General features: G+C 48.5%; 1 protein-coding gene and 1 pseudogene across 3 annotated transcripts in view; both read left to right on the top strand.

Annotated features, from left to right (window-relative positions):
• Positions 1-25,801, top strand: part of RTN4 (reticulon 4) — a 67,737-nt gene that overhangs the window by 20,498 nt on the left and 21,438 nt on the right. The window lies entirely within an intron of this gene.
• LOC148517884 (uncharacterized) lies at positions 10,538-12,029 on the top strand (annotated as a pseudogene).

The raw sequence follows: 25,801 nt of genomic DNA, 5'->3' as shown, positions 1-25,801 counted from the left end.
TGCTACCAAACATGAGACGGACCGTGCGAAGGGTAACCCGATTTACTGTGGAGAATCCAGCACTTCCGAGGCATGTGTTTCTGAAACCATGACCAAGTCTTAATCGCTATTGGACAGCCCTGTGTCCCTTTTTGGGTTAATGAGTTCCCCTAATATTTGTGGTTCTGTTGGTAAGAATTGTAAATGTGAAAAGATGGCTTGCCAATGAAATGATCAAAGCGTGTGCTGGCCTTATCTAATCTCCCCATCACTGATGTGACCTGAGCTCTGTGTGCACGGGGTGTCACGTATGGCTTATTCTCGCCTGTCTTTGCTTTTGTTGCCCAGAAAAATGCTGGGTGTTCACAGGATTATAAGCACATCTTAAATAAAAATAACAAAAAAATAAGGGGATTGCCAGTCCCCATATAAAACCTCTATCTCGCAGCAAAGGCCCATCCGTGCTTTGAAATACAAACCCATAATATTTGTCAACTGGACAGTCCCTAATATAAAGGTTTGTGGCAGGACAAACTCTGTGTGACCGTGTCATCGTGCTTGACGTTTGGGGTGAACCCTTCAGTGTCCTTTCTCCTCCCCATCTTCATAGGTAGTATGCTAAGGCCCGTATTCAATTAGTTTGGCACCCGCGATACTTTTCCACCTGCCGGCATTTCAGTCTACATCATGTGTTTTGGGCGTGAAAAGATATAGTGCGCGCCACCACTATTCGCCGTCTTCAATTCCAAAGGACACACAAATGCGTCCTGGCGAAACTCAAACAGGCAGTGTTGTCAGAAATGGGGAAATCAGCCTAACACCCCCAAAACATGTACTAACATTGGGGATCAGTATAGAATATACTATAGATGTCGCCGATTAGCCCCCCTGGAGCTGTTTGGTGTACTTAAGTGCTTTTAATTGCCTCTATATAGCGTCTTTGCACAAGTGGTGAAGAATAGCATTAAGCAGTTTTTTTAAAAAGTAAATAAGTAGTCCTGTGAAATTTGGGGTACTTGAAAATGGGGACAAGCATGGTTTAAAATCTGTAAAGTGAAGTTTTAAGTGACTCCCAAAAACGCACCTTCAGCAAGCACTTTCAATCAAAAAAACACCTCCCCCCATACCTGCAGACCCCTCAAAAGTCTGGCTACTTTTTATGTGTACCCCAACTTTGTACTTGGGTGTTCCTCGCTTTTTTTTTCCTAGGTTTTTTTTTTACTGTTATCCTTTGGGAGGCTGTCCCAAGGGTGCAGAGTGGTTTCCACACCTTTGCACCCCAAAACCGCAATTCTGCACTATTTTCCGCCTGCTATTCATAAGCGAAACTTTCGCCTATTACATTGCTTTGACTTTCCGCATATACGAAAAGTCTTTGCAATTGAATACGGCAATACTTTTCCACCTGGTGAAATAACGTCATCTGCGATACTTTTTTCGTGGATACGGGCTTTTTCTACTTCAGGGTCCATAGGGTATCCACAGGATACCTTGGGGGTATAGGTGTGACGTCAGTCGCAGGGCACCAAAGAGTTAAGCTTTCAGCCTCCCAGGATGCACTAGGTCCCCCTCCTATACCCCGCCCCCGGGCCAAGGCACCTCAGTTTAGTTTGGTGCCCGGCCGGAGTCGGGTGCACCTGTTGGAGTGGGGGCTAGAAGAGCCCCTGAAGCTTTTTCTTCATGCAGCTGTGGCTGCACATCTGGATGAACAGCATGGACAGTCAGTCCTGACGTCCATGCTGTCTTCCCTACACCCCGCCGGTACTGATCCGGGGATGCTGGTGGGCGTCTGGGGTCACAGCTAGCGGTGACCCCAGATGCTCCGGACCATGGCCGGATTCAAGGGGGACAGAGGTAAGCAGCGGGGTCCCGCGGTGGGTCCCCGCTGATCACATGGTCCTAAGTTCCCAGGCAGGGGGCTCCCTGGGGACTGGCTGCAGCGTGGAGCCAGGCGACCAACCTGCGCTTCCACTACCCCCTGGGACAGCGGACCGCAGCAGAGCGGTAGCGCTGCGGCGTCCCAGGGGTTAAATGCATGCCAGGGGAGCGCGCCTTCCCTGTCTCACAGCCGGCGCCTCCCCCGCTGCACACAGCCCTCTCTGCACTGTGCTGACTGGTCCTGTGTCAGCGCTCCTCCCCCAGGCCAGCTTCTCTCTGCTCCTCGGCGGCCATCTTCTCTGCAACGCATGGTGAACGCTGCTGGAAGTCTGGAAGGAAGCATTGTGGTCTGGGTCCCCCCGCATACCTCTCCTCCGCTGTGGCTCAGGTCTGTGTATGCAGCGCTGTGTCCTACCAGGCCCTGTGTCTGTGTAGTTGAGTGATCAGCGCTGTTAGTGCAGGAATTGTTATTTCTCTGCATTGTATGTGACTGTGCTAGCGCTGCCTGTAACTTTTCTTCTCTAAACTGTCAGCTTTATTACTGTCCCTGTTCTTTCCGCTAAAGCCCTTGCGGTGCGGTGCTGCAGGGTGGTCTCTCGCCTATTAATACTTAATTGGTGAGAGAGGTCACATACGTGGTGCCATCATGTCTGAAAGTGATTTTCCCCTCCGGCTACAGTGTACCACGTGCAAAGTACCGTTAGCGGAGGGGGAGGGTAGCGCGGAGGGCCTTTGCCGGCAGTGTTTGTCCATGGCGCGGCCTATTACGGTTACAGCACCGGTACAGGAGCCGCCCTGGGCTTGTTTCGCTCAGGCGTTAACAGCTTTAGTGGGCCAGTTAGCTCCGCAGCCCGCGTTTAATCCGATGGGTTTGTCCCAGCAGTCTGTGGTGTCGTCACCCATGCAGGGGTTCCCACGACAATTGGTGGTACCCCACAGTCTCCCTATTTCCCCGCTCCCGGGTTCTCAGGAGCCAGCGTGGGTTAACTCCCTGTCGAGTTCTGTACAGCACTTGTCGGATGTGTTGCAAGGGGAGTCTGTGATGCGGCCTCATAAAAGGCCGGTGGCGTCTCTGTCCGCTCCTTATGAGGATGACGAAGGGACGTCTGATGATGGGGAGATTCTGGATCCTTACGATCAGGAACCTCTCCATACTAAGGACGCTGATGCTAAGTCCAAAGTATATATTCCTGGACTTATTCGGGCGGTCCGCACAGCCTTGGTGATTGAGGACGAAGTTCCCCCAGCGGCTAAATCTAAGTATGCCTTTTTCAAAGATGTGAAGGGCGATGCCACAGTCTTTCCTCTTTCGGGTCAGTTGGTGGACCATTTAGAGGAGGCGTGGAAACAACCTGGCAAAAGATACCAGCCGCAGAGACGCCTGGCGGTGGCTTATCCGTTTGCGGATAATTATTTTGCTAAGTGGGAATCCCCTCCACAGGTGGATTCTCACGTGACCCGTCTTGTCCGTAGTGCCACATTGCCGATGCCATCCATGTCCTCCCTTAAGGATGCTACGGACCGCAAGGTAGAAATCTGCCTGAAGTCCGCTTATTCCCTTGCAGGGGGGGCAGCACGGCCGGCTATGGCCATTTGCTGGGTTGCCAGAGCGATGGAGCGCTGGGCGGATTCATTAGAGGCTTCTTTTGAATCCGACTGTCCGGCCGAACAGGCGGAGTTGATTGGCAATCTCCGTGATTCGGCCACCTACATCAACGAGGCGGCTCTAGACATTAGTACTCTGGTGTCTAGAATTTCTTCAGCAGCGGTAGCTGCTCGTCGCACCTTGTGGCTGCGATCCTGGAAGGCGGACGCAGATTCCAAGAAAGGTCTGGAAGCGTTGCCGTTTACCGGAGAAGTTCTCTTCGGTCCGGATCTGGATAAGATTGTGGCCACGCTGGCGGCAGCCAAATCTGCTTGTCTCCCGTCGGCCGCTGCTCCTTCTGGTTCTGGACCATCGTCCTTTCGGTCATCTAGGGCCCAGGGCAGGCCCAAACCACAGTCGTTTCCTCGACAGGCTGGCCCTAAGAAATCGGTCAAGCCCCGGAAACAGGCGTGGAGTACCAGACGTCCGGCCCCCAAGCCAGATGACAAGCCTGCGGCCTGACGGTCCGGGTCTCCCCTTGGGGGATCCCAGGGTGGGAGGCCGCCTGCTGCAGTTCTCCCGGTGTTGGTCGTTCACTACGACAGACACTTGGGTTCTGGAGGTGGTCTCCCACGGGTACGCCCTCTCCTTCCGGCACAGACCCCCGGCTCGATTCTTCACCACGGGTCTACCATCAGACCGGAACAAGGCTACGGAGCTGCGGAAGGTATTGCACACTATGCTCCAGGCTGGAGTTATAGTGCCTGTTCCATTCTCCCAAAGGGGCCAGGGTTTCTATTCAAATCTATTTTTGGTACAGAAACCCAATGGGTCTTATCGTCCGATTCTCAACCTCAAAGCACTCAACAAGTCTTTGCGGGTCCCGAAGTTTCGGATGGAGAACCTACGGTCCATCATTCTGGCGCTGGAACCTGGGGACTACATGGTGTCGTTGGACATACAGGACGCTTACCTGCATGTCCCTATTCTTTTGCGCCATCAAGAGTTCCTTCGGTTTGCAATCCGCAGCGACCACTTCCAGTTTCGGGCGTTACCTTTTGGCCTGGCGACAGCACCACGTGTTTTCACCAAGGTGATGGCGGTCATGGCGGCTTCTCTGCGGCTGCAAGGAGTCCGCATGTTGCCGTACTTGGACGACCTGTTATTGGTGGCAGGATCTCCAGAGCTCCTGTTACACCACTTGGACCTGACCATTGCACTGCTGCAACGGCACGGCTGGCTAATCAACTGGCAGAAGTCCACTCTAATCCCGTCTCGGAGGATTCTGCATCTTGGAGCCTTATTGGACTCGGGACAGCAAAGGATCTTCGTGACGGAGGACAAGATCTCTGCTTTACAGTCAAGGGTGCGCAGTTGTCTGCACAGCCGCCGGGTGTCCTTACACTCGGCGATGAGGTTACTGGGCTCCATGGTGTCGGTGTTCGACATGGTGGAATACGCCCAGTTTCACTCCAGACCTCTGCAGCACCTGATCCTGTCCAAGTGGAACGGGCTGCCTCAGTCTCTGAAGTTCCAGACTATTGTGCTCACCCCGGAGGTTCGCCTGTCCCTTGCGTGGTGGTTAAAGACGACCCACCTCAACAGGGGACGTCCGTTCTGGGTTCCAAATTGGGTCCTGTTGACAACGGACGCCAGTCTTCGGGGCTGGGGAGCAGTTTCGGGTCCACACTTGTTCCAGGGCAGGTTGACGCTGACAGAAGCGGAGCTTCCAATAAATATCTTGGAACTCCGTGCGGTCTTCAATGCTCTCCAGCAGGCACAGCGATTTCTCCAGGGTCACCCGGTGCAGGTCCAGTCGGACAACGCTACCACCGTGGCCTACATAAACAGGCAAGGAGGAACTCGCAGTCGGGCGGCTCTCGTAGAGGTCTCTCGGATCCTGGTTTGGGCGGAGCGCAATCTTCCGCCCATATCAGCGGTCTTCATCCCGGGAGTGCTAAATTGGGAGGCGGACTTTCTAAGTCGCCAGGACGTTCATCCAGGGGAATGGTCCCTGCACCCGGATGTTTTTCAACTACTGGTGGACAGGTGGGGTCTTCCAGAAATCGACCTCATGGCGTCCCGGCACAACAGCAAGTTGCCGGTATACGGGTCTCGCACAAGAGACGAAGGGGCGTCTCTGGTGGATGCTCTGTCCGTCCGGTGGACGTTCCGGTTCGCATACCTGTTCCCTCCGGTCTCCCTTCTTCCATGGGTAATCCGGAAATTCAAACAGGAAGGAGGGACGCTCCTGTTGATAGCTCCCGCGTGGCCCAGACGGCACTGGTTCTCAGACCTTCAGGGTCTGTCCGTGGACAGTCCTCTGCGGTTGCCGCTACGACCGGACCTTCTGTCTCAGGGTCCTTGCCTTCACCCGGACCTGACTCGGCTGTCTTTGACGGCGTGGCTATTGAGATGGCCATGCTGAGGTCCCGGGGTTTTTCCAGCTCTGTGGTGCATACCATGTTACGAGCTCGGAAACCGTCTTCCGCGAGGATATACCATCGCGTGTGGCATACGTTCTTCCGGTGGTGTCGACCGAGAGGTTATGCACCGCGGGAGTTTCGTCTGTCTCGGATTCTCGCCTTCCTGCAAGCGGGACTAGATCATGGGCTTCGCCTTGCTTCTTTGAAGGTACAGGTTTCGGCCCTATCTGTCTGGTTTCACCGTAGGATTGCTACAATCCCGGATGTGCGCACCTTTATGCAAGGTGTTCTCCGTATTCAGCCGCCCTTTGTTCCACCTGTGGCGCCTTGGGATTTGGCTGTGGTCCTGAGGGCTCTCCAAGGACCGCCGTTTGAACCACTGGGCTCAGTGGATATTAAATGGCTAACAGCTAAGACTGTTTTCCTTCTGGCCATTGCTTCGGCCAGACGTGTTTCTGAGTTAGGGGCTCTTTCTTGTAGACCCCCTTTCTTGGTTTTTCATGGGAACAGGGCAGTGCTCCGCATTCGGCCCGAGTTTCTTCCCAAAGTTGTTTCCCAGTTTCATGTTAACGAGGAAATAATTGTTCCGGCCTTTAACTCACCGGGTCTTTCCGTGGGTGAGGCCTCTTTGGATGTTGTGCGGGCCTTAAGGACTTATGTTGACCGTACTTCTTCGTTTAGGAAGTCGGACGCTTTGTTTGTCCTCTATGGCTTCCGTAAAAAGGGTTGGCCTGCTTCAAAGCAAACTTTGGCAGCCTGGATCCGTATGGCTATTTCTGAAGCTTATCTTCATGAAGGCCAACCGGTCCCTCCTTCTCTGAAGGCTCATTCCACTAGGTCTGTGGGTCCTTCGTGGGCAGCTCGACGTGGTGCCTCGGCAGTTCAGATCTGCAAGGCTGCTACGTGGTCTTCTGTCCATACCTTCGTGAGGTATTACAGGTTTGACACATTCGCCTCTCAGGATGCTTCCTCCCTTAAAGGATACTGCTTTGGGACATCCCCAAGGTATCCTGTGGATACCCTATGGACCCTGAAGTAGAAAATATGAAATATGGTAAGAACTTACCCTTGTTATCTCTATTTCTACGAAGTCCATAGGGTTCCACAGGACTCCCGCCCTGTCGCACCTGTGCTGCAGATGGGCTTTGCTCTGGTCACCGGTTTTCCGTCTCCCTCTGGTGAGAATGTGATTCTTGTATGTGTCCAGATCTTTGTTCTCTCTCTTCCTTCTCCTCCTCCGGCCTATGGCTTGGTAACTAACTGAGGTGCCTTGGGGCGGGGTATAGGAGGGGGACCTAGTGCATCCTGGGAGGCTGAAAGCTTAACTCTTTGGTGCCCTGCGACTGACGTCACACCTATACCCCCAAGGTATCCTGTGGAACCCTATGGACTTCGTAGAAATAGAGATAACAAGGGTAAGTTCTTACCATATCTCATATTTTACACCGGCAATTGAATACGGGCCTAAGTACTGAGTAGTTGGTTACAGTGTATAAGCTCATGTCCATGAGCCTGTGTGTAACTCTCAAACACCAAGTCAGTGTTAAGTAGGATTCTACATGTGTAATTCCAATTAGTACTAACAGAAAATCTTTTCTAATAGTCTGGAAAGCTGCACTTTAGTATGGTACAAATCTGATACCCTTTGAAGAACAGCTCCTCAGAGGTCACTTGTTAGGGATTGTACCCCCATGCATTGAATAGAGTATGAAAACCTTGCACAATTCTTTATTTCTCCTTCATCCACTAGGGGACACTGGAGCCTCAGTACAATGGGGTATAGAAGTGGGTTAGCCGGGAGCTGGCACCTTTAATAAAAAACTTGAATGGTAACTAGCTCCTCCCCCTCTATACCCCCCCCCCCCCCCCCCCAGGTCAGTCTAAAGTTTGTGCCCTGGGAGCTGGACCTATGCTCCATTAAGGCACAGTTAGAAAGAAGTATAAGTGATTTTGAGGATACAGGCAGACAGCTCACTGCCCCTGCCTGTCTGCGCCGCTGGAGCTGCCGGGGAGACCTCACCGCCACTGCCTGCGGTCCGCGCTGAGGTCTCCAGCTACAGAGATCTCAGTCTCTGGGGAGCCCTAGACGCGCTGCATGCGGCGCTCGTCGCGGGCTTCCCCCAGCATAAACCCTGCCGCCGGCAGCCTTGGCAGTGAAAGGGTAAGTGCGTCCTGGCTCCCCGACTAGCGGGAGAGTCAGGACTTCATTCAGGCGGGTACTTGAGCAGCAGCGCTAGTGCGGTAAGGCGCCATAGCGGAGGGGGCGGAGCTTAAGTCCGTCTTCTGCTCCTGCCTCCCAGCATCCCCAGCGCTTCTGTAGTAGACGCTGGGGGCCATTTTAGAAGGGCTGCTCCTGGAGATTCTGCACCGCTTAAGGCCAGTAAGTTTTTTTTAAAGGGCTGTTTATAGCTCTATTATAGAGCTGCTAGGGGGGCATAGCAATCTCCCTCTCTGCCCCCCTTATAGTATCTATATCTGTCTCTCACCTACTGTGTGGGGTGTGGGTGTGACAGAGTGCTGCAGCATGGCTTCTAAGGGATCTAAGGCTGCACAAAAGCCCTTCTAATGCAAAAAATCTGCAGAGAAGTTCACAGAAGAGCAATCTAACTCCTCTCTGCTGTGTGACAAGTGTGTGTGTCAGCCGCAGGCTGCCGACACTCCATCCCAACCGTTATGGTCTGATCAGATAACTTCGGTTATGACTAGACTCTCTGATGAGCTTGAAGCAGCTCGCAGAGACAGGGAGGTGATCACACAGAGATCACCTGAGCCAGATTGGGCACGGTCTTTGGCCAAATCTGTGGAGGGACTTACTAAAGTTATGTCCCAGGCCCCTCCTACTGCCTCGTTATATAATGTCCCTAATAAGAGAATTATCCAGAATCCTTTACATTGGGATGATTCGGATGATGAGGAAGCGCAGGAACCTGAGGAGGGCGAGGTTCAGGAAGAGGTTCAGTTTCCGGATTTATCGGTACCTATTTCACAGGGCGTAGATGCATTAATCACTGCAGTACGCCAGGCTTTACACATAGAGGACTCAGAGGTGTCTTCTAAACCGTCTGTTTTTGGTAAGAGATTTAGACAGGCTGTCACTTTCCCAGCTTCGGAGGAATTGGATGATATCCTAACCTCAGTGTGGAAACACCCTGATAAGAGGTTTCAAATCTCTTAAGACAATTTTATGCTATTAACCATTTCCACCAGATAGTAGAAAATTATGCGAAACTCCCCCAGCTGTAGATCCCTCAGTATCCCATCTTTCTAAAAAGACGGTGCTTCCCGTTCCGGGAGCTGTTTCTTTAAAGGAGTCCTCTTACAGAAAGCTGGAAAACACGCTAAAATCCATTTATACAGTGGCAGGTGTGTCACAGCGTCCAGCACAGGTTAGCTGTTGGGTTAATAAAGCTGTCGAAGCCTGGGCTACTCAGCTTGCAGAAGGTCTCAGGTCAGGATCGCAGACTGAAGATCTCATCGCAGAATCGTCCGCTTTCCTTGGGGAAGCTTCTAAGGACATGTGTGGCCTTTCGGCTAGATCTTCGGCTTTAGCTATATCAGCCAGAAGAGCCCTCTGGCTGCATCAATGGCACGCAGATGCAGAGTCCAAGAGAGCTGTAGAAGCTCTTCCTTTTACCGGAGAATTTCTTTTCGGGACGGAGTTGGATAAGTGGATCTCGCAGGCTATCGGTGGGAAATCCACTTACCTACCATCTGCGGCTCCCTCACCTAGGTGACCTTCTGCAGGTCCTTCCTTTCGGTCCTTTCGTCCCCCAGGCAGGTTTAGAGGACGCTCCAGGGGAGCTCCGACTTTCTCCCGAGGGTCCAGAGGCCGTGGTAGAACTGCGACATCAGCTTCATCCGGGTCCCAGCAGGACAAGACAACAGCAAAGCCCTCCGCATGACTCGCTCATTTCTCAGTTGGGAGATCTGAGGGTGGGAGCTCGTCTTTTACACTTCAGGGAAGTGTGGATCAAGTCTTGCCAGGACGCCTGGGTCAGGGACATCATTACACACGGCCTGAAGTTGGACTTCAGAATAGTTCCGCCTTCTCGTTTTTACAGAACCGGTTTACCACTGGCATAAGAAAAGAGGGAGGTTACTCTAGAAGCAATACAGAAGTTGCTGTTGTCCCAGGTGGTTCTGACCCATCAGAGAGGTCAGGGTTTTTATTCCAGCTTGTTTGTGGTGCCCAAGCCGGATGGCTCTGTGAGACCCATTCTCAATCTCAGGGATCTAAACCCTTATCTTCGAACCTTCAGGTTCAAGATGGAGTCTCTCCACTCTGTTATAGCAGGACTCGAGAAAGACTAGTTTCTTGTGTCCCTAGACATAAAGGATGCCTACCTCCACATCCCTATTTGGCCTCCTCATCAAGCATTTCTTCGATTTGCGGTCCTAGACTCGCATTGGCAATTTCAGGCCCTACCCTTTCGGTCTTTCATCGGCACCAATGGTGTTAACAAAGGTCATGGCTGTCATGATCGCTCTACTGCCATATCAGGGGGTAGTCATTGTCCCATATTTAGACGACCTACTGATCAAGGCTCCGTCAGTATCTCGATTGTTAATAGACATTCAGTTAACCCAGAACCTTCTTTTGCAACACGGGTGGATCTTAAATTTCAAAAAATCCTCCTTGACTCCGACACAACGTCTGCTGTTCCTGGGCATGATATTGGACACTGCGGAACAGAAGGTTTTTCTGCCTCAGGACAAGGTCTCCTCCATTCAAAGCATGGTGCGTCTGATTTTGCGGCATCGCAGAGTATCAGTACATCTCTGTATCCGCCTGCTGGTAAAGATGGTGGCGACCTTTGAGGTGATTCAATATGCACGATTTCATGCCCGCCCTTTTCAGTTGGACCTTCTTTCTCAGTGGTCAGGATCCCACCTATTTCTCCACCAGCGAGTCCTCTTGTCTCCCCAGACGAGAACATCTCTAATTTGGTGGTTGAATCCCTCGCACTTGCTGGCAGGACGACGGTTCGCAGTATGGGATTGGATTCTCCTCACCACAGACGCAAGCCTAAGAGGGTGGGGAGCAGTGACCCGGGGAAGACATTTTCAGGGGCACTGGACTCAAAGGGAGGCAGGTCTACCCATAAATATTCTAGAGTTAAGAGCAATATTTTATGCTCTCCAACTGGCGCAACCTCTGTTGCAGGGTCAGGCAGTCCGAGTACAGTCGGACAATGCCACAGCGGTCGCCTATATCAACAGACAGGGCGGTACCAAGAGCAGAGCCGCCATGAAGGAAGTAGGCAGAATCCTGCGTTGGGCAGAGGAATTCGCAGTGGCAATCTCTGCCATCTTCATTCCAGGTGTGGAAAACTGTGAGGCCGATAATCTCAGTCGGCAAGATATTCATCCAGGGGAATGGTCGCTCAATCCTCAGGTATTTCACCAACTAACTCTCCGGTGGAGTTGGCCGCAGGCCGATCTCATGGCATCGAGGTTGAACCACAAATTACCAATTTACTGTTCCCGGACCAGAGACCCACAGGCAGCAGCAGTGGATGCCCTGACAACACAGTGGAGGTTCCACTACGTATACTTATTCCCTCCTTTCCCGCTAATTCCTCGCTTACTTCAGAGAATCAAACGCGAGAATGTCAGAGTGCTGTTCATAGCACCGGGTTGGCCCAGAAGAGCGTGGTACTCGTAGATAAGGAATCTGTTGGTGGACGAGCCGTGGCCGCTTCCTCTTCAAGACGACCTCCTGCTTCAGGGGCCGTTTATTTATCAAGACTTAAGGCGGCTTCGTTTGACGGCATGGCTACTGAAAGGGCCGTTCTTAGACAGAAGGGAATCCCATCAAGTGTAATTCCTACTATGATTAGGGCTCGCAAGGAGGTTACGTCTCAGCATTACTATCTCATATGGAAAGTTTATATCACTTGGTGTGAAAGACGAAATTCACCTCCATCAGTTTTTAAGGTATCACGTCTACTTCTGTTCCTTCAGGCTGGCTTAACGGCAGGCCTTCGTCTGGGTTCCTTAAAGGTACAAATATCCGCGTTATCCATTTTCTTCCAGAGGAAATTGGCCTTTTTACCAGATGTCCAGACTTTTCTACAGGGAGTAGTCAGGCTTCAGCCTCCTTTTGTGTCTCCTACGGTACCATGGGATGTAGATTTGGTATTGGCTTTTCTCCAGTCTGAAACCTTCGAGCCGCTTCAGAGGGTGGAGTTGAAGTACTTAACTTGGAAGGTGATTCTCCTTCTGGCACTCGCCTCAGCGAGGCGGGTCTCTGAACCGGGGGCCTTATCATGCCGTCCTCCTTATCCTTATTTATCGGTAAGTACCAAAATCCTATTTTAATGGCGTAATGGAGACACCTGCATCACAGAGCATTAGGGACCTGATGAAGAGTTAAACGCAAGTTGGCTGTAGTTACACTCGCACTTTGTGCACAAAACTACCTACACCATTTGCAGAGTTCCACACCTCTGACTGCACAGCCCTGTCTCCTAGGCTTCAGACGTAATCCTTATCACCTCCTTGGTGCAAGCGATCTGTAGGAAAATGGGCGTATCTACTTGCTCACAATTCCATCGAAAATGCCCTTGCAAGACTTTGCCTCCTGCGAATGCCCCATTTCCATCCAGTTACAGCTATTCAGGCACAAATGGAGCTGTGATGGATGATCCTGGAACTGTACACACAGTCAACGCCTGGCTTATGTGTCTGGGTTACTGGGACCTGTATACACAGCCAGCTGCTGGCTTATCCGCCTAGTGATCCTGCACACGCAGTATACGCTTGGCTTATGCGCCCAGTGTACCTGGACCAGCTGCTGGTTTATCCGCCTAGTGATCCTGTACCTGTAAACACCTGGCTTAAACGTCCAGTGTACCTGGACCGGCTCCTGGCTTCTCAGTCTAGTGATCCTGGACCTGTAGACACAGCCAATGCCTGGCTTATGTGCCTAGTGATCCTGTACCTGTATACACCTGGCTTAAGCGTCCAGTGTACCTGGACCGGCTCCTGGCTTCTCAATCTAGTGATCCTGGACCTGTAGACACAGCCAATGTCTGGCTTATGTGCCTAGTGAAAATGCTACTATTCGCTGCAGTGAAAATTAAAATCGCACCGTAGGTTCCCTCAGAACCTCCCTTATTTTACGCTACAGTACTTCAGATATTATTTATTACCAGCTATTTATATAGCGCACACATATTCCGCAGCGCTTTACAGAGAATATTTGGATAACCACCATATTAGCTGTGGAGTGCTTAAGCCTAATAATTACCAACACGTTAGAGGCACTATATCCTCCAATGTTCTGTTTAATTGTACCTAGCTACTCATAGAATGTCTCACACCCCTTATTGTTCCACAAACCTGGGTTGTATTGTGAGTGGTTTATCAAACCCAAATTAGATCAACAGCGAACAGATTAAACAATGACTGACTGGTGAGATCTGCAGGCTGGGCCTGCTGGCCCTTCAGACACTGGTTTCCTGTATACTGAATGCTTATATAGGCCCATCCCTAAATACTTGCAGTACGATATGCTTAGGCCCTGAAGAATTTTATTACTTTAAAAATAATTGTTTAAATAAAATGGCAACAAAAAGTAAAACATGTAAAAATATTAAGACGGCACTGTACTAACGCCAGTCTGTCACGCAGTCCCAGATCATTGTGTAGTTAGTCAGCCACGGGGAGACTTGGAATTAGGCACACCCCCGGGGAGGGTTAGGCACCACTGGGGGGAGGTTAGGCACCACCCCAGGAGTTTTAGGGTTAGGAACTGCTAAGGAAGGGAGTTTAGGGTACTTACCTGCCCCACATGGGATCTTCGGCCTTCCAGCTTCTGAATTGCATACAGATTCCTTTTGCATAATCTTCACCTATGATGTCATTTTTTTTGTCAGTGGCCTCTTTCCAGTACAGCAATGCCCCCAAGGATTCTCTTGCAGACTGTACAGCAAAGCCAGCAAACAGCCACAATAGTGTAATTTACCATTTTAAGTTTAATCTGAGGACTGTTCAGTATATGATGGTTGTTCAATAAATAAGGTAACAAGACCTCTCATACATTTATTCCACTCTTACATATACGTGTAATCAGTAGCGTAGCCTTGGTACGGATTATTTTTCCACATAGTCCCCATACTTGTCTAAGCATTTGTTCCAACGGTACACAAGGCATCTATCCCGGCATAGGAGAAATCTGTGTCAAGAGCCTGCAGCCAGGACATGACGGCTTGCTGAACTTCACTTTGTTGCGAATCAACTTCCACCCAGGTGCTTCTTCAATGGTCCAAAGAAATGGAAATCACTCTGTGCCAGGTCAGGGCTGTAGGGAGGATGGTCCAGTACCTCCCAATGGTATTACCAGATTGCTGCTCATCTTGAATGTCTGTCCTGCCGTTATCGAAGCCAGTGCACCAAATTCAAACCTGTTGCTGTGACATGCCGTTATCACCGTACACCTCCACAAGTTGGCGATGCATTTCACCTGCTCTTTGGCCAGGTTTCCGCCAGCCCTGCCTTCTGACAACTGATTTTGGTACAGTATGACTGATATGGGGTGCAGTCTAGTGGCCATGAAGGGAAGCCGTTGTCTACCTGCTGTGGCCTGGCAGGAAGTTAGAATGAAATGGAGAACATTACACACAAGAGCTCTTGTTACCTAATTTATTTAACCACCCTCATACTTTGGGTTTCAGTTAAACCAGCCATTCTAACTGGGGAATTTTTAAAAACCGTTTATCTGAAGATCTAATTAAGTTTGACTAAACAAGGCACTTCACTGTAGTTATACACTGACAGTTGACCATGACTTCATCTTTTAATAGTTTTGCTGCTTCGCAGTCATGACAGCTGCTCAGTCAGGGCCGAGGACCACAAAGTTAGGTTTTTTGGTTTTTTTTTCAACCCTATATTAGCAGTTTTGTTTTTTTTTTTCCCCAGTTTTGTTAGTTGTAGTCTCAGCTTTGCCATCAATGATACTACATGTTGATCTAAAACTAACAGCAATCTCTTTGTTGACAAACCTATTTAATATATAATCCGCTTCTACAAAACTGAAATGTCGTTTGATCACAGAAACATTTGCGTTCAGCAGATTTCAGTGTTAAGTATTTCACATCGTATTTGTGAAGCTAAAATGTCAAGCTATTCTTGCATTATTCTTTCCAAAGTGTAATTTGCATTCTTTCTGATATCAAGATGCTTTACGTATGTACCCGTAGCTTTGGTGTGTTCAAGCAAATTTCCCTACAATGTAGTATATGGTAGTTTTTTTTTTTTTGTTTGTTTTTGATAGCCAATACATCGTTCTTACAGCTCCCACAAATGCATCTCTCCGTTAATCAAAACTGAAATGGATTGTACAATTTCTCCCAACCCAGTTTCTTCAAAAACCCATACATCAGCAATCACAAAACTGATTCTTCACCCCCAATTTAACGATTATACAATCCACCAATGTTCACCCATACATTGCCAAGGTGTACCAGCGATTTGCAGATAATTTTCACCAAAGAATGGATCTACCAATCATGGGAGCTCATCATTTTACTAGCAGCGGTCTGCAAAACGACTGATCGGTACTATACACTAACCATCTACAGCCCCAATTGGTCGCCGAAATCCAACATGTTGGACAACCTGATTAACCGATTCCAATCATTTTTTGACCGGAATCGTCAGTCTGTGGACCCCATGAATTGCCTTTTTTTTTTTTTTACACAATCATCTGCAAAGCGCAGAGTTGCCCCAATTGATTGAGCTATGGGCCGAATTACTTTGCTGATGGTCAATTAAACTTTCTTTTCAAAGGCTTTTGTGTGGAATAGTCACTCAGGTCACTTCCTTTGTGGCCAGTCTGTTTCCATATATTATACACGTGGAACACATCATTCCATGATCTTTTACCAACAACCACTGAAATGTTTTACACCAGTCACTGTTTACTCCTGATATGTGATGATTTAGAGAACATATTTTCTATGTGAAACAGACTGTGATTCATAAGATGGACTGAGCGGTGAAAGTACACTGTACAATTCCCTATATATCGATTTAATCTGTAACCGTTGTCTTGCAGTTAACTGTGCAGTGCAGACACCTTTTTATATATCAGCAATGTGGAATGGGCTATCAGCAATGTGGAATGGGCTATCAGCAATGTGGAATGGGCTATAGTAGCCACATCGGCCTTGCTAAATAGAATTAAAAGGGCTAAACCCTACTCTTTGCATTGTCTATTCTGAATTTAAAGGATATCAATCCCTGAATATTCAGGTTCAAGATGGAGTCCCTTCAATCTGTCATTGCGGAGCTAGAGGAAGGCGAATTCATGGTATCTCTAGACATCAAGGATGCTTACCTCCACATTCCAATCTGGCCGCCTCACCAGGCGTTTCTACGATTCGCCAATCGGAAATCTCATTTCCACTTCCGGGCCTTGCCCTTCGTCTTGTCATCGGCACCCAGAGTATTAACCAAACTAATGGCAGTGATGATGGGTCTCCTTCGGACACAGGGTCACGATTGTCCTTTTACATGGACGATCTACTCCTAAAAGCTAATTCCAGAGATCAGTTACTACAAAACATCGTAGTGACTCGCAGGCTCCTAATACGACACGGATGGTTCCTGAACTTGGATCCAAGGTTCTATTAGTGGCTCTGGATTGGCCTCGCAGAGCTTGGTATTCAAACCTTCGCCTTCTGCTGATAACTATCCGTGCTCTCTACCTCCTGCGAGAGGATCTCTTGCAGCAGGGTCCTTTTAGTCTATCCAGACTTAAGGTGGCTACGTTTGACGGCGTGGCTATTGAAAGGGCAATACTATGGCGAAAAGGGATCCCATCAACTGTAATCTTTACTATGCTCCGGGTCCGGAGGGAAGTTACTTCCAAACACCACCAACGCATTTGGAAGGCTTATGTAACTAACATGGTGTGAACGGCGGGGATTGCCTCCTACAAATTTTAAGGTATCCAGACTAATACTTTTCCTGCAAGCAGACTTCTCAGCGGGACTATGTCTGTGATTCCTGAAGGTTCAGATCTCTGCACTGTCTGTTTTTTCTTCCAGAAGAAACTGGCCTTACTCCCAGTTTTTCAGACTTTTTTACAGGGGGTTATCAGTTTACAGCCACCCTTTGTACCTCCTCCTATGGCTCCATGGGATCCAGATCTTTGTCCTATCTTTCTTCCAGTCTACTATGTTCGAACCGTTAGAGAAGGTGGAATTGAAGTACCTCTCATGGAAGGTGGTACTTCTCCTCGCTCTGGCCTCGGCCAGAAGGGTGTCGGAACTCTGGGTTTTCTCCTGTCGTCCTCCGTACTTGCTTTTTCATAGGGATAGGGTGGAACTTCGTACGAGAATGGCTTTTCTTCCTAAGGTTTCTGCATTCCACATAAACCAACCTATTGTGGTGCCGGTTCTTCCCCAGGATTCACCTGCAGTTAGATCCTTGAACGCCGTTAGGAGCTCCGGATCTATGTGGATAGAACCGCAGCTTTAAGAAAGTCTGATTCTCTGTCTTGTATGATGCCGCTCGTCCTGGTTGGCTGGCTTTCAAACAAACGCTTGCGCGCTGGCTCTGTCTAGGGAGCCTCCACTTTCGATGACTGCGCATTCCACTCGCTCGGTGGGTTTCTCGTGGTTGGCTGCTCGCGGGGTTTCCATGGAGTTACTTTGCCGGGTGGCCACTTGGTCGGGCCGGCATACCTTTGTCTGGTTTTACTGATTTTTGACACTTTTGCGGCCTCTGCATGTCAGGATGACCGTGCTGTTCTACAGGGTTCTCGGCGCTCTCCCATCCGTGATGGGAGCTCTGGGACGGGACGTCCCCACTGTCATGAAGCCTCCAGTGTCCCCTAGTGTATGAAGGCGAAAACAGGATTTTGGTACTTTTCTCTGATTCCATCGCAGAAAGGGATTTAACATTAAGTACCAAAATCTTGTTTTTATAAAATACATAGTGATGCTGATCTGTAGGTCAGTGGGCAGAAAAAGAAGTGACCTGAGTAGAGTGTAGTACACTGTACAATTGCCTATATAAAGATTTCATCTGTAACAGCTAAATTAGCTCTGCAGTGCAGGCACCTTTATTTATCAGCAACGTGTAACGGGCTAATTTGGCTACATTGGCCTTGCTAAATTAAAATAAAGGACTAAACACTGTTCCTTGCACTGTCCCTAACTTTGCTCCTACTTCTTCTGTGCTGCAGATTAAACATGATACAGGAGAATGTCTTCAAGAGATACTTGATTTATCTATGTGTATCTAACACAATGCTCCATACGCAAATATCTATATATTGTGTAGTGGTTATACTGCTGTTTGCCTGGGGCTACAGCAGCTATTGAGTGATAAGGAGATTTGGGAGAACAATTGTTCCTGTGGTGCAGGCTCTATAGGTTACGTCACTATGCAGCACGCCCATCTGGCAGTCAGGTGACCCTTGAGCAGTGGAGCAGAGGGCAATCCGTCTGCCAGTCCGCAGTTCACGTCTGAGCCTTTGAAACTGCACCAGCATTGGTAGTGGTATGCTGCAAGCCTGATTTTTTACGTCTGAGCCTTTGAAACTGCACCAGCATTGGTAGTGGTATGCTGCAAGCCTGATTTTTTACCAGCAAGGAGGTTGGATTACTGGGCAGAGATGGCATGTCAGCCGAGCAGCTGGAAACAAACAGGTAATTTTTCTTTTACACTGCCACATGATGCAGTAGGGCACAGCAACCCATTGCTTTACACTCGCTCGTAAATGGGTTTAGCTTAATAGGTTTTAATCAGCTTCAGTGCTGGGGATTGTGAGTGCATTTTCGTTTCTAGGTAACCAGCATTAATTTGACTTTTTATGTCTCATTTTAGTGTAATAGTCTATATTTAGCAGGACTGATGTGCACATTTAATGCCAGGGAATTTTAAGTGACTCTTATTTAATTTGAGTTGTTGCTTTATAGTTTGATAACATTTTGAATACCGGTAGTTACTAAGCTTTTAGAAGGTTAACCTCTTTGTATAGGAACCACCTGAGAACCAAAGGTAGAATGTATTGCATTGTTGCAGGGGTTGAGCAAGGAATAATGTAGGGTAATGTGTTCTATGTTCTGCTTGATTGCTGGCAAAGACTGGCAGTGTCATGCTCATTTTGTGCAGATATTGCCTGGTTAGAATATTTCTCACAGCCCCTAAAGCTATTTTTGTTTTGCTCATTCTGTTAATAAACTTTTTTTTTTTTTTTTTTTTCTCTTTTGATTTGTAGTTCTGTAGTAGATCTGATTTATTTTTGCATTTCAGGTGATTTTCTGGATTTTATCATAGCCCATAACATAACCCATAATATGTTGGTAGAATCTTGTATACTTGCGCTTCTATATTTATTTACCAGTTATTTATATAGCGCACACATTCTGCAGCAGTTTACAGAGAATATTTGCCAATTCGCATCAGTCCCTGCACCAGTGAAGCTTACAGTCTATATTCCCTATCACATGTATATACACATGGGTAAAATTTTGTTGGGAGCCAATTGACCTACCAGTATATTTTGGAGCGTGGGAGAAAACCTGAGTACCCGGCGGAAACCCACGCAAACACAGGGAGAATATACAAACTCCACACAGGGTCGTAGTGGGAATCGAACCCACCACCTCAGTGCTGTGAGGCAGTAATGCTAACCATTACACCGTCTGTGCTGGGAATAACAAAATACTTTAGGTGTCGCATTGTGTCTGTCTAGGATCAAAGACTGACCTCTCTAATGACCAAATGTACCCAAGAAGTTTATGTAAGTTTAAAACAAAATCATTGGTATTTATACTTTGAGTGTGTTTACGTAATTATTAAACCCTTATTTAATTTAAGAGATAGTCCTGCCGGGCAAAGGTCAGTTTGAGTATCTTGTATTACTCCTCCTCTTCTATCCTGCTAATCTTATCAAGCTATCTAGAGCTGAATGCAAATACTTGGCTGCTTTATCTGACAGTCCTTTGGTTTCAGGTGTGGTAGGTAAGACTGATTTATAAACTGCAATACAAAGCAGGCAGGTTACACAAGACTAGCCAGGTACGGATATAGGTGGTAATGGGTCAGTGTCCATAGTTTCTGTGATGTGTATTTTAAAATTGTGTGGTTGGAAAATGCAATAAAATAGTTTAGTTTAGTGCACCATAGTAGCTCCAATTACCTTTCTCCCCTGAGGGATTTTTTCATTCACCTCTTCATTCATCCTTTCTTTCATTCATACTAAATTAGGCCTTTAATAACCATACAGTAGAAACAGTATAGAGGCTTTGAGACAGATTCAGTTAGCCACCAGCTGGGCGTTTACAGCCGCTTGTTTCTGCTCGCACCTCCTTCAATCCGCTCGGAGATTCATCCCACAATGCTTCCGGAGCAGCTCATTGGTTCTGGTCTTACATTTTGGATAACATGACACATTACAGCAACATTTCGCTCACAAATGGCTATAATATTATTACCAGAGAAAGCTGTAGTAGTTGGATTATTTTCACGCTTTCAATCTGGTTAGTAGTTTGGCCACTGCTTACATGTGTGTTTGACGCCATCAGCCAAGTGTACTGACAGGCCTTTTGTGTGGAATGACAATGTTTACATAGATGGCGATTTCAATCCGGCGCGATGCTGAATAGCCCCGAGAAGGAGTTCCCAGAGCTATTCAATTCGCTGTTAAAACCGACTACATCCACGTAAGTCTGAGTGCCTGTTACCGCGCCTTAAGCCGAGTCTTTTTAGTCGCGGTAACCGCTGGCATTCTCTGACTAAAGTTACGGCCGCGCTAAACTGGATGACAGCATCGCGGCCGGCACGCAATGTGCGACGCGACAGGGAATCGGCTGTTCGAAATATCGGGCGGTCCCCACACATGGTGCGATGGGATTGCACATTGTATCCCCAGATCGACTGAACCTGCAGTAAGATCTGGTGGTGCAATGTATGACTCCTCAGGTGTGCGCTCTGGGCCTGATTCAGAGCTGCTCGTAAGCGGCAGCTCGTTCACTCTGAGCGATGTCCGCACAACTGCGCATGCACAAAACAGTAATTGCGGTCGGAAATCATGCGCTCGTAAAACAGCGAGCGGCTGCTAATTTGATTGACAGAATGTACCGCTTGTGGGTGGTAACAGGGGAAGGTGCTTGAAAACGGGGAGTGGAGATCCGAACGCAGGCGTGCCTAACGGTCAAAAGGGCGTTTAATGGGAGTGCATAATTATTAAAGGAGCGTCATCGACCACGTCACTTGGTTGTCTTTTAGGCTGAACTGCTCGCAGTGATAAGGTGCCCACACACATACCGATGTCCTCATGATACGATTTTATGGCCAATTTCCTCATGAACTTTCACGGGAGCTCCCTTGCCGTCGTGATCACGATTTGGAGTTAAAAATGTCCAATCTGACTAAAGATCTATCTTGCAGCCAATGCATTGTATCCCAGATTGGCTAATCTGCCCTACAGCACGGCAGATCAGAAGATGCGATGTACGACGAGCGGGGACGCGCATCGGCATCGTGCTCGTGAGTATAAACTCACGATTTGTACTTTTTTTTTTTTTTTTTTTTTTTTTTTTTTTTTTTTTACCCGATTCGTCGTCATCGGCCAAATCGTTTAAAATGTCGCTATGTGTGTGGGCACCTATAGTGGTAAGAAAATCCTACCACAAGCATTGCGAGCAGTTGATGCCTTTCGATGTTCCCGATTAATCTAATAAATACCGGAGATGACGTGTGATGCGAACGGCAAAGGGGCGTCTTTACGAAATAGCGAGCGCATTTTTTGGACGCTCGCTCAGACATAGAGGTGTCAACACACCGCAAAGAGCGAGTGCTCAATTTAAATATCCGGCCCCTTTTTTAGAACGACTGTCCGCAAATAGCGTCCGGCTCTGAATCAGGCCCTCTGTCCGATGATATGCACATACGCGGTACGATAGAGCAGCCAAATCGTACCGATCCGTCAGATCGACTGCTTTATCGCACAGTGAGCCTGATTCAGAGCCGGATGCTCTGACAGAGCGCTCGCTCTGAATCAGGGCCGGCCTTCTGTTTTTTTTTAGAGCGGCCTCCTGGCCGCTCGCATAGCTGTGGGTCACCACCCACAGCTACAGCGAACAGCCAGGAAGATGGTCGCGATGGTCTTGACCATCGCGACCATCAGGCTTGCGACGAGACCCTTGTGGTAGGGTCTCGTTGCCGCAAGCCCCAGAGTGCTTTCGGCTCTAACAGAGCCAAAAGCACTCCCACTGACATCACTTGTGCTGTCAGTGGGGCCGGCCCCAGACGGTAGGCGTTCCCATGGGAACACCTCCGTCTTCGCAGCCACGCCCCCGGCCCGCCCACCAAAGGGGGTGTGCTGTCACTCAACATCGACAGCACGCCCCCTTTGGTACGAGACCCGGAGCGATGGATTGCCCGCCCCAATCCGGGTCTCGCGTATTGCGCACAAAGGAGCCGGCTCTGTCACGCGCACTGGGCCACCATTGACCTGCTTGCGAGCGGGTCTGAATCAGGCCCAGTGTATGGGCACCTTTAAAACACACTTTCTAGCAACAGTCGCTCATCGCAAAAAATCTCATGGGACCTGGTGCGCTGAGAGGGGCTGTTTGGTGTGACTGCTGCAATAGCGTATGAGGACACATCTGTACACTCAGCGGCCACCTCATTAGGTACACACCTTTAGTATTGTGCAGGACTTTCCTTTTCCTTCCAGAACTGTCTGAATTCTCTGTATAGATCAGGTGCTGGAAACATTCTTCATGCATTCAGCCCCATGGTGACCTGATGGCGTCACGCAACTGCTGCAGATTTGTCAGCTGCAAATCTCTCATTCCGACACGTCTCAAAGATGCTTTTATTGGATTGAGATCTGGTGATACTGGAGATCATTGGAACACATTATGTTCCTGTAACCAGCTTGAAGTAACATGGCACGTTATACTGCTGGAAGTCCCCATTAGAAAATGGGTAGACTGGCCATCAAGGAATGTGCATGGTCTGCAACAATACTAAGGTATGATGTGGCACTTGCAGAGGCTATAAAGGTGTTTAATATGTGCCAAGAAAACCTTCCCCCGCTCCATTACACTACCACTATTCGCCTTGTTAGCTGACACAAGGCAGGATGGTCTTCAGCTGGTTTAATCCCTCCACTTCCCTATTCCCTATAGCAGGGTTCTCAACACCAGTCTTCAAGTACCACCAACAGGTCTTGTTTGGTGGATATATCTTCAATCATGCACAGGTGAGGTAATCTAGTATGCTGGGTCAGTAATTATCCCACCTGCTCCCACAGACAGAAATCCACTGGGAAAACGTGAGGGTTGGCGTTGGGAACCACTGCTCTACAGGATCCAGTTTAAACTCCTCTCTCATCTACAAAGCTTTCTCTCTCCTCTCCCTTCTACATCTCCAATGAGATAAAGGAGCATATCCAATTGCGAGGTAAAAAAACCCTTAATTTTGGATTACCGTAGGTATATGCGCTCCCGATATCCACCATATATATAAAAAAAAAAAAAGTGCTGGATTTTCAGCGCTGAAAATCCTGCGGCGCGTGAAATAAAAAAGAAAATAAATATACTTGCATGTCCGCGTCTCCCGATGGCCTCCCCTCCATCTTGCCACTGAGGAGTGGCTGCTGGGAGGCACAAAGGCTGCTGTGGGAGATGTAGTTCTCCCGGTGCCCGTTACATGGGGGGTGGGCTGGGTTACACACACTAGTGCATATACACTTACAGAGCAAGTCTCGCTGTTTTTTTTCCTAAATTAACGTTTTTATGATGAATCAGACCTGCTCTGGCGTTGCGAGGAAAGAGACAGTGATTTCTATAGAAATCACCTTGTCCCATTTTTAGGGACCTTATTGAATAGCAAAACTATGTGTCGTGTTTTTTTTTTTTGTCTGCAATTGGATATGCCCCAAAGGGTGCAGAGGACCTTGCTTTTGTTAGCACTTTACCGTCTAGAGTGGGAGGGCAATGTGGAAACAATAGGCGCTAGAGGGCCTGGAGCTGGTAGAACTTGCAGTGGGAGTATAGCTTATAGCAGGGGTTCCCAAACTCCGCCATTACAGTCCAGGTTTTAAAGATTTCCATGCTTGAACACATGTGACTTATAGTGTTCCCTCTAGCTCCGGCGGGAGGCAGGGCGCCGGAGCTAGAGAGGGTGCGCCTGAGAAGGGGGCGTTGTCATCGGAAAAGGGAGCGTGTCTATAAGACGCGTCCCCTTTTCGTCACTCTTGGGGGCGTGCCCGGCACTTACGGACACGCCGGGCAGCCCCCAAGCCCTGCAGACGGAGAATAGATGCCGGGCGCATGCGCCCGGCGTCTATTCTCCGACGGTGACAGGGTCACCGCATGTTTCTCCACCCGCGGGACACTGCGTCCCGCGGGTGAGAACGGCTCCCGCAGGCTGTGAGGGCAGGGCGCTTTTTGCCCTCCTCCTGGAGGGCAGGGTGCTTTTTGCCCTCCAGAAGGAGGGCAGGGCGCCGCGCCCCGCTAAAACAGCCTAGCGGGAACGCTAGACTTAATTAGTATCTTAGTCAAATTGATTTAACCATCTGGGCTCAAGCATGGATATCCTTAAATCCTAGACTGTAATGGCGGAGTTTGGGAACCTCTGGCTTATAGTGAAGAGGCAGGTTTTGAACAAGTACTTGAAATAATGAAGTCTTGTAAGACTAGGGAATTCAGTAAGGGTTCTCTTTCCTGAGTGAAAAGAAGCCTGTTCGGTCAGGTGCGTGGAGTATGAGATGGGATTATGAGAAGAGAACTTCTTACGATTGTCGATGACCTGCAGAGGACAACTTAGTTTGTGTGAGGCATTAATGGATTCAATCAGTTATAGCATCATCTGTTTAGATGAGCCTTATAGACCAGGCACATTTCCAACTTGATTATTGGGTATATACTTCCTCGCTAATTGGGTCCCCAGGCACGTTACCATCTAAATGCACTATGGCAGCCTACAAGGGTCTTCAGTGAGCTCCAAACACTGTGACATGTGTCCTATGTATTAGAGTGTGACATGCTCTTTCAGTTAACAATTTTACTAGCGCAAGGAAAAAAAAAAAAAACTTTTCACCACACAATCTAAAGCTATCCCCTAATGTGGTACATTTATTACACATAATGGCCATGCTGTGTGTGGCATTAATTTACATGGTCAATAGTGAGCCAGTTTCTTTTAAAATTGGAACCCACACAAATTATACTTTTTTTTTTTTGTCTTTTCTGAAAATACAATTAGTCTTTTCGGAGACAGTCACTGTCCCCTCCCCGCCCACAAACCCTTTTATGTTCAAAAATGATAGGAGCTGCTACGCGGCTACATAAGTTGAAAGAGGGGACTCCCCTCTTTCATTTGTGGGTGACCCAATGTTTACTGGCCTGATGGGACACGTAGTGCCCTCCTGCCCATTAGCAAAAAATATTTTCTTTTAGTGCAGGGTAATATTGTGATCACCAGACATGGGCGACTTCTCTCTTTCAAAATATGGGTGGTTACAGGTGTCGTTATGGGGTTTATAGGACATCTGGTGCCCTTCTACCCATATACAGAAAATGTACGTTCTTAATTATTTGTACCCAAGTTGGGTGAGATCATTCCCCCCCCCCCCCCCCCCCCCCTTGTCTGGACTACATTATTTTTCAGTAGTGCAGGGGATTAATGCCTGGTGATTTGTGTGATTACCAGATATTAACTTTTATGGAGGCTTATAGCTTCTTTGGGGGAGGGGATAGAGCTGGGGTCAGCAATAAGTGGCCCTCCAGCTGTTAAACTACAAATCCCAGCATGCATTGCAACATTTTTAGCATGTACAAATAGCAAAACTGTGGCAGGGCATGCTGGGATGTATAGCTTTAAAACATCTGGGGGGCCGCTTACGATAGAGGAATTTAGTCCCTCCCCTTGATCATTTGTCAGTTAAAAAAAAATAAAAGGA

The sequence above is a fragment of the Taudactylus pleione genome, unplaced genomic scaffold (assembly GCF_031769625.1).
Source record: "Taudactylus pleione unplaced genomic scaffold, aTauple2 ptg000206l, whole genome shotgun sequence".
NCBI classification, from domain to species: domain Eukaryota; kingdom Metazoa; phylum Chordata; class Amphibia; order Anura; family Myobatrachidae; genus Taudactylus; species Taudactylus pleione.
This window is presented reverse-complemented; position numbering and strand designations above follow the sequence as displayed.